Genomic DNA, 10,115 nt, shown 5'->3' with positions numbered 1-10,115 from the left:
GGACGGGCGGGCGGGCGGGCGGGCGGACAGACGCACGGACGGACGGACCGACCGCCGCCACTGCCTCCCCCTCCACCGGCTCCGCACCGATCCAATATGGCCGTGTGCCCGCCCCGCCAGACTGATCTCGCAGCCCTCCCGCCCACGTGACCCCGCGCCAACCAATCGCAAGCCGCCTTCTGCCGCGGGCTAAATTCAAAACCCGCCAACGGCCGGCGGGCGTGCGGCTCAGGCCACGCCCCCCGACCACGCCCACGCCCCGCGCGCGTTCCCGCCCGTCATTCCCGCCCCCGTTCCCGCCTATGGCTCGGGACAAAGGGACCCGGCCCCCGCCTCCCCTCCGCCGCCGCGCCCGGGGGTCCCCGCACCGCCTCCCGCAGCGCCCCTCGGCCGGCCGAACGCTCCCGGCGAGAGGCACTCGTTCGGCGGTGCGGCTGTAAATTGCAGAATCACGGGGTAAATCAGGCGGGGGTGATCGAGCCCAGCGTACGGCCGGACACCGCCCTGTCAACAAGAGCGTGGCGCTGAGCACCGTGCAGGCTTTCCTTTAGCACCTCCAGGGATGGTAACTCCAGCACGTCCCTGGGCAGCCCGTTCCAGTGCCTGGCCACACGTTCTAGGAAGAAATTTCTCCTGATGTCCAACCTAACTCCCCCCAACACAGCTTCAACAAGGCCATTACCTCTTGCCCCTGTTCCTTGGGAGCAGAGACGGACCCCCCCGGCTGTCCCCTCCTGTCAGGAGCTGTGCAGAGCCACAAGGTCCCCCCTGAGCCTCCTTTTCTCCAGGCTGAGCCCCTTCCCAGCTCCCTCAGCCTCTCCTGGGGCTCCGTTCCCTTCCCCAGCTCCATTCCCCTCTCTGGACTTGTTGGTCTTTCTGGTTGTGAGGGGCCCAGAGCTGCCCCCAGGATTCGAGGTGGCCTCAGCAGGGCCAGCACAGGGACAGTCCTGCCCTGCTCCTGCTGCCACCCCACGGCTGGCACAGCCCGGGGGCCATCGGCCTTCTCTGGTGCCTGGGCATATCTGGGCTCATTTTCAGCTGCAGCTATAAACCCCTCATAAATAAGGAATTTTGCTGTCCCAGATGTTTCCTACCCAGAATTTACATCTCCCACCCACAGGCTCCTCGCTGTGGTTTAAAAAACAACATTGGCTCCTGCTGCTGCCTGATCACCCAGTGTGGAGCTGCTTTGAAGGAGTTTGGTATCCAGGGATCTCCCAGCTACAGGATGAGAGGGCAGAAGTGGCTGTCCAGGGAGGTGGTGGAGTTACTGTCCCTGGAAGTGTTTAAGGAAAGGCTGGAAGTGGCACTCAGTGCTATGGTCTGGGTGACAAGGTGGTGTTCAGTCATAGGCTGGACTTGAGCTCAGAGCTCATTTCCAACCTAACTGATTCCATGATTCTGCAAATTTGCTCATTTCAGGACTCAAGTGCAATTCCTCAGGTAGAGTCAGCCCAGATTTGGAGTTTGCATTTTCATATTCCTTGGCTGAAGTCGGTGTGGCTCCTGAAGTTTTGCTGCCAGTGAGAGGCACTCACTTACAGGTTGAACATTAATTCTTCAGGAAAAACAGGAATACTTTTCCAAATTTCCACTGCTAGGTGGCAGCATTCAAAGTGCAAAAATAATATATTCTAGTCACAGGGTTGTATATAGCTAAAGTAATTAAGTCATAGTTGGGAGATCCTGCTTTTCCCACATGGTGCCTTTGCTGACACAAACCATTATCTCTGGTTTTTCATTCCCTGCCACTTACTAGAATTTGCTCCTTTTCCACTGGAAAAATAGAAAAGCTGGGTGACAAGAGTGATAGCAGCTGGGAAAAAATTCTACAGCACCTGCTGGAACATAAAATTGTCAGCACAGTAGGATTATAACCCAGGGTAATTTTATACACTGCAGCTGGCACTGGTGTGAAAGGCTCTGTGTTCACAGGCAGTACAAGAGACAAAGTTTGGGAGGTTTTATTGTTGGACAAACTGAGCCCTCTGCAGGTGTTTAGTTCTGGCTTTGGTTCTGTCTGCTTCCAGAATTTAGTTTGGTGCTTGGTTTTAAATCATGGAGTTTTCATTTCGTTATACAAAAATGTGGTATCATCCCTTCCCCACTCCTGTATATTTGTCTTGCAGTTGGTCTGTCTGAAACAAAGCACTTTTCTCTCCCAGCAGAGGTATGTGTGTGATGTCTTCTATTTCATCTCCCAAATCAAAAGGATGTATTAAAAATCCAAACTATTTGTAAGGAGGCCTTCCTTTCCCCCTCTGAAGCCACAAGATTCAACTTTGTGTTGTTGAAACCACTGCATTTTAGCTTCCTGGTCTACCACATGAGATTGAACTAAATGGTGCTTATTTAGCAGACAAGATTGGCTAATACAATGAAAAAATATTAATGGAAACAAATATTGTAGTGGAAGCAGCTGCCCAGATCAGTCCTCTTATTGTAATTACCCAGTGAAAAAACTAAATGTTGATCTTGCCGATTCCGTGCTTATTTGTCACCAGTTTGTGTTTTCAGGTTGCTGCTTACACCTAATAAAAAAACTATATTGATGTAGCATTTTCTATGCATATAAAATTACAAAAGTTAAATCTATTAATATTGCATGATTTTAAAGAAATAAATTTGTGTTGGTTTCAACAGCAAGACTAGCTTCCATAAAGAAATAAGTAATCATTGCTGCTGCAAGATTTCCAAGATTTCCCTCCCTTTTTTTTTTTTTTAATATCTGAGATTTCTTTCTGGTGTTTATGTGATTGAATTCTTCCTGCTGGATTAGCCTGAAAAAGGAAGTGAGTAAATGATGGATCTTCAAAATGTGCCTGGGCTGATGAAACTGAGTATCAGCACTTTTCCTCTTTACTGAGGGCAGCTCCAAACAAACAGAAAAAGAGGAATGTGGTGTTTACCCGTGTGACTCAGCCCTCCCTCTGACACACCTCTAAAATACAGCATCCACATGGGTTCAAAATGCCACTGCAGCTACAATTTATTAATTTTAATAAACTATTTTTTTGCAGTTGGCATAAATTGTGTATATGGGGCTTGTACATACACTTACAGACTTGTACAACTTACAGACCCAACAGACTACACCTCTTGGACTCATCTCTTCAAAATGTGGAAAGCATTTCAATAACTGAGACATTTTTTAACAAAAGCCTTCCAACATGCACCATTTCGTAGCAAAGGTTTTCTCTGTACATTGATTTAAGTTTTGGGAAATTTGCATAGATCCTGTAATTCCTAGTAAAAGAGCCAATTTTGCTGTTGCCAACTTTGTATTGCTAAAACAGATTTTATATGGATATATATAATAGTTTGTATTTATACCATATTTACTTTTAAATTGGACAAGAATTATAGTCAATACATTCTGCATATGTGTCCATAGTCTGAGGGTTGCCTCAGTGATTCAGATATTGTTCTCCTAAAGAAGAACAATATAAAAATATTTAACTTTATATTACCTAAGCTGAGTACTTATGAGAAAATACTGTGTTTGTTTCCACCTGGGGAATGTCTGCTAAAGAAGAGTCAAAAAGAGAATTTGCTTCAGTCTGGGCTTTCAAGAAACAAAGCAAAACAACAAAAAATGAATAGAAATGTTTTTTTTTTTCTGTAACAGCCATGGCAGGAGGAGAGAGCACGGGGGTGTCTGCAGCTGTTTAGAAAGAGAGCAAAATCTGGAGACTCCTCACATGAGCAGATGGGGTAATAGTAATACTCCTCCCTGGTTTTTGGCTTCATTGATGTGAAAATGATAACTGTGACTGCTGCATGGTCCCTGCTGAAAATTCTAATTGCTGCTCTGTATAGCAATAACTTAAGTATGACTACACTGCACTTTGTAGGTTCCCTCATGCAGAACTTGAAGCCTTTCCTAAGAAAATACTTTAAAAATGTTAATTCAGCACTGTATCTTACCAGGATTCAAAGAGAGCTACCAATATTGTTTGAGCTAAATGAGTATATGACATGAAAACAAACAAATGACAAAAAAAAATCTGCAATTTTTTATAGCTGCTGTTTCAGGTAGAATGGAAAGCCTGTTTTTCATTTCTGCTGAATCTTTCACACTGAGAACTTTCTTAGAAAACTTTGTTTAGTGTTCTGTGGGGTCTCTTTCTCCAGGAGAAGCCCAAAATAGGATGAATGAACACATTCGGGACACGGACACACAACATGTGCCTGTGAGAGGCTGGAAGATCAAGGAGTGCAGGGTCAGAGGAAGAAGAGCAGGAGAAACAGAAGCAAAAAGAACCATCACAAGAACTGCCCTGCTCTGGTTTTCACCATCTAAATCATCATCTAAACCACCACTCTCCAGCTTGCCTTGCTTAGGCAGATGCTGAGCCAGGCAGGGATGTGTGTTTGAAAAGATAAACACATGGGGTGGGCGTTGGGTTTTGGCTGAGAACGGCCCAGGGAGTTGTCTAACCACACTGCAGAGCTACCCACAGGGGAGAAGCAGTGATATGGCTGTTAGTTGTGGTTGAAATCACTCCCCACAGTGATTGCAAAACACCGAGAGAGAGAGAGAGAGAGAGAGAGAGAGAGAGAGAGAGAGAGGGAGGGAGAGGGAGAAGCTGTGGAAGGTAAAGAAGAAGCAGAAACTCGTAATTACACAGTGCCACATGAAGGTCAGGTAAGGCTCACTTTAAAAAAGACCATGCAAAACTGGAAAAGTTGCATTTCTGCAGAACAGGCTACAAAACAGAGTGTAAATACAGAATCTCCTTGCTAAAGAGCCCAGTTATTAGCACAGATGGCTTATGCTTATAGAGAAATACTAGTTTTTGGTAAAAAAGGAAAAAAAATGTTTTTGCCATGAAGTTACAGAGGTATTAGCCCTATTAGTACATAGGAGTGTGTTGGTTTGGCTGGTCCTGTGACAGGACAACCTTAATTCACACTGTAAGTGCATGGTTAGAGAATACATCAATTATTGCCATCTTCTGAGACTTTGTAATTAGTTTTATGAAACTGTCGGCTTTGTTTTCAAAGGCTAGTAATATGAACTTGTCAGATTAATCACAACTCAAAGTCTTAGTTAACAGATCCTTGACCCCTTAGACGCAGGGGAGAAAAGCAAACCTGTTGTGTGAGTCAATGCAAAATTAAACATCTTAAAGAAAATTAAACATTTGCCCTAAGTCTAATCTGGCATGTGACAGGTAACAGCGGTCATGGTGAGTTTCCCAGATTCTCTGAGTTAAGGTGAGTGCTTGTGAAGTTGATGTGCTCCACATCTCTGGACAAGTATAGCACAGAATTTCAGAAAACCAGATTTTAGCAGCCTGCTTGTCTTTCAAATATGCTGCTCTCCTGCTAGTCAGAGAGCCACTCTTCTGTTTTTACAAAGATCTTGAGAGTTTGGGGCTCTGGAGGGTTTTAACTTCCACAGCTGCTCCTCTAGAAAATAATTTAGTGCTCTTTCTGGAGTGAAAATGTCTCATTTCCACTCACCCACACCTGGAAGATTGTCGTTATCAACTATTAAGTAATTACTAAGCACAACTATTTTTGTTATATTTTTACACCCAAAAATAGTAGTTGGGGTGGAAAGCAAACCTTCTCCAGCAGGTCTTGGGGTGGGCCCAGAGGGTTTAGGGAACCATGAAATTTTACACACACACCTCCCCCACCCTGCTGCCTGGACATGGGGCTGGCCTTGTCCCTCTGCTGCAGTGTCACCTGTGTCACCCCCACGGAGGGCCTCCCACCTACCACAATGTCAACGGCGCAGGGCTGTCCCTGGAGGGAACGTTCCTGTTGTCCCCGAGCAGGGGACACTCTGGTGTCCCAGCACAGCTCCAGTCATGCCCACCAGGAAGCCCTGGGTGTCTGTAGGGCCACCGCCCTGTGCTCATGAGCCCAGCCTGTCTCCTAAGCCCAGGTACACCTGAAACCACCTTAGAGCAGCAGAGAGGGATGGGAAGGGCGGCTAAGGACAAGGCTGCACTCCAGAGGCTGCTCCACCCTCACTTGTGGCCCCTCCAGGTCCCACAAATTGCAGACAGCAGACAAGAAAACTTGGAATACACCGATGCAGTGTCAGCTGGGGACAGCCTGGTTGCCCTGCCTGTAATGCTGGCTCACGAGTACCCCGGGAAACTGCATGTTGACCTTTGTGGCACCACACAGGAGCTATCAGCCCTAGGGCTTGTTCCCTGTGGGCAGAAGGATCCTGAGGCTCTCTGACTGCCAGACCCGAGGAATGCTGCAGGGCATTCCCTAGCAGGGACAGCCTCAGACTGTGGGAGCGGATGTTCCCCGCACCTCAGACTCTGGTGGAGAAGTCCTACACATCCAGCTCCGGCACAAAGGGCTCTTCCACACTAAGGAGGACACCTGCCTCATCACCTTGGCTGTGAGTCAGCAGGAAAAGGCCTGGTGACCCCAGAGCTGCTGCTGGGGACGAGGAGCTGCACACTGTGGGCAGCCCTGCCGGCTCTGCTGGGAGCTCACACTGGGGTCCTGTCGCTGCTGGCCTCCCGCAATGAGAAAGAGGAATTCACTCTGCAGTACAAACCTGCAGGGCCTCGGGCTCCCCCTGCCCCTCCTGCCCTCACAGCCGGGCTCGGCGGGCACCTCGCCCCGTGCCGCGCCCGGTGGTCGCCGGGGCCAGCCCCGCCGAGGGGCGAGGGCAGGGCTGGGGCGGCCGCTGGAGCGCGCCGGGAGCTGACGGAGCTCCGTGCCCGGGCACGGCCGCGCCGAACGCGGGGCCGGGCTGAGGAGGGGCTGCCTCCGACCTTCACCTGAGCGGGGAGCGAGGGCTGGCGGCAGCCGGGGAGCTCTGCAGACACGGGGGCTGATCTGGGCTCTGTTTCCTTGGGTCACAGCTCTCCAGCCCTTCCAGACGTCGATCCCACCGTCTCTTGCCTGGCACCTTAGACTGCCTGCATCCTGAGGAGCCCAAGGAAGCAGCAAAGACCAGAACGCTCCCTGCGAGCGCTGTGCTGCTGCCACTGAGCCAGCAGCAGCCTGGGGGGAGCTTCAGACAAGGTTTCGCAGCAGCCACAGAGTTCTGAGTTGGTAGGGACGCAGGAGCCTTGCCAGAGTCCGGCTTTTAAGTGAATGGCGCGTCCAGGGATCAAAGCCACAGCCTTGGCGTTATCAGACACCCACCTGCAATGTCATGAGTGGCAAAAATGACCTCCAGACTTTCTGAAGTACTTCTCAAAGAGGAGATGGTCCAACCCCAGCGCCAGGGCTGGTCAGCAGTTTATGGCTAAAGGATTGCACAGGTGTCATTGAGCCTCACAGGACTCAGGCTGGCAAATCAACTGTATTTATAGAGATAACACAAATTATTTATTTTGCAGCCCAAAAAGCCAAACATGCCTTGGGCTGATCCCCCAGTGTGGGCAGCAGGGATGGGGGGATTCTGCTCCTCTGCCCTGCTCAGGTGAGACCCCACCTGTAGAACTGCTCTCAGCACTGTTGGAATGAGTTGGGGTGGGGTAGGGTGCTTTTTGAGACCTTCCACAAAAACACTCAAATCTTAGAATGTGGACAGTCTGTCTGCTCCTACAGGAGTTGTTGTGGGTGACAACGCAAATAAAATACAATAAACATGCAGCAGATTTCTGGTCCAGACATGCCCTTACATTTAGTTTTATTCCAATAGCCTCTTCTATATGGCTGTAAAGATAAGGAGTGTCAGAGTTTGTTCTAGGGGTGTTGCAGGCATTGGATATACCAGTTCTCATACTTTGAGGACACAGGGGCATAGAAAAGCCTTATGGTTTTGTTAAATGAGTTAGCAACATACTAATTATTGTGTTAAACTCTGGCATCTTGGCTGTAGAGTTATTCTTTAAAAGTCACATTTGTGAAGAAGCCTTGTGAAAATTGTACTGTTCCAGAGTTAGGAACTTCGATGACTTCAACCTGTCAAGGGATTTCTGATACAGAGGACTGACATAAGGAAAATATTGTAAGCCACAAAACAATTTCAATGCAATTAAGGCGAGTCTTCCTCCTAAGCCCAGAAGAAAACTTAATTTCTTAGATACGTAATACTGCCTTACAGTATCTCTCCAGTGGAAATTCTATATGTGTTTTGTGTGAGTTCTCTGAAGATTCAGAATAAAGGAGACTTGCTCGGGCTGCTGAAGTTGATAGTTGAAACCTCTTCATTTAAGTGTTGCTTTAGCTGTATCTGTCGAACTGTCCCAAATCTTGTTTAGCAGAGGAAAAAGATTGCAATTTCAAAACTGCCATAGCAGTGCCTTTTCACAGCCCAGCTATATGTGGCCACCAAGTTAGGTGGGACTGTGGATCCCCAGAAAACTATACAAGCACTCAGGTAGCCATTTTGGAAAAAAAAACATCTTTGAGAACAAATGTAAAGATTTGCCAAAACTTGAGAAGGAAGTTTCAACATGTATTTGGTTATAAGAGTCTAGTTCTGGGCTTTATAAATACAACATTGTAACCACAAGTGTAGGAGAATTTCAGTTCTACAAGTTTAAGAGGTTTTAATTTTTTAATTATTTTTTATTACTTTTTAACGATGGCTCTATTTAATTTTGGCGTGATGCTTCTTACTTCTGGAGGGAAGTGGACATTGATGGCAGGTTCTTACCTTTTAAATTACCAGTAACATCATTATAAGCATTTTTCAGTGCACAGTGCAGGACGAATTATTCAGAAAGAAAGATCTGTACCAGGGTGCAGAGCTTTATTGTGCAGATTCTGGGTACTTCAGCAAAACTGATCTCACCCTATAATTTTCATTATTAACTGCCTTTCACAGAATAAATTTGCTCATAGAGCAACACTTCTTGAAGTTCCCCGTTACAAATAGTGCAAAAGCACCCTGAAATTAATTACAGAAAATTAAAAGTTGCTTATTTCCACTTGGCTTCAGTGGCTAAAGAAATGTTTTGTGTTTGCCTCTAATATTCAGCTAGCAAGTACTCGATAAAAACAGCTCACTTTCCCGGCATGAATTAAGGAATTAAATTGAGGTAAACCAAGGTCCAACAACACAAAATCTGATCTTTCAGCTTGAGGATCACAATTCCTGTGGTGTGGATGGGAGGGGAAAACTTTACCAGTCCCCTCAGCTGCTAAATTTACAAATCACAGACTAAAGATAGGATTATTCTGTAACAAGAATCATTATATTAGAATCCTTATATCCCTATAACAAGAATCCTTATATCCCTATATCCTTATATAGAATGTTATTCTATAACAAGAATCCTTTATTATTATTTTTTTATTATTTTTTTTTAACTGCAACTATTTTCATTGAGCCTTATATGTATTCTTGTAGTTTCATGCTCCTGTATTTTATTTAATTTTGTTTTTCTTGCAGATAAGACTCCAAACATAAGACTTTCCATGATCGGTGAGTGTCTCATTGTGAATGTTGGCCTTAGCTGTCACCAAATGGACACTGTTTGCAGCAGTTTCCCCAAATCACCTTAATTTTTGCACTGAGTGCATTGAGGGCACATGTGCTTCTTGGTCACTAGAGTGCTTGTTGCTTAAAACTACAAGAAACTACATTTAAAATCATACTACCTTTAGAAATTTCTCTAAGGAGGACAAGGAGAGAATCACTATTGTTAAGTCACACCTTTGTAAGTTTCAGGTGTTCTGGTAATTTTCTACAGGGCCATATTATTTTAATTGCATAATTATAAAATTATTTTTGCAATAATACATAAAATTATTTTACACTGATAATTGGCTGCCTTGCACATGAAGCATTTTTGGAATCCTAAAGCTTAGTTCCTCATGGTTTAAGAGATTTAGGTATTAATTCCAAATGGCATCTCACAAAGGGCCAAATTCCATCCAGGGATAAATGACTGCTCATCCATGCCAACTTTAATGTGATCTGCTCTGCTCAGCAGAGGACAGGATTTCACAGAAGGCTCTTATTTGATTCCGTACTCATTTGCAAAAGTGAATTCTTTATGCTTCTCTTGGGCACTGTTGAAATGGCAAACGATGTTAAATACTGCTAAGAGCACCATAAAGAACTTGAGCTAATATTCTTACTGATAAAAAACCATTTTGGAATTAGCAGACAGAAACCTTATCTCATGAATGAAAGGTGCTCTGCCTTGGAGTAGCCTGTGAGTGGGAAAAAC

Source organism: Anomalospiza imberbis, chromosome Z, assembly GCF_031753505.1.
Source record: "Anomalospiza imberbis isolate Cuckoo-Finch-1a 21T00152 chromosome Z, ASM3175350v1, whole genome shotgun sequence".
Lineage (NCBI taxonomy): Eukaryota > Metazoa > Chordata > Aves > Passeriformes > Viduidae > Anomalospiza > Anomalospiza imberbis.
The sequence above is the reverse complement of the archived record's forward strand: the minus strand, read 5'-3'. Positions refer to the sequence as shown.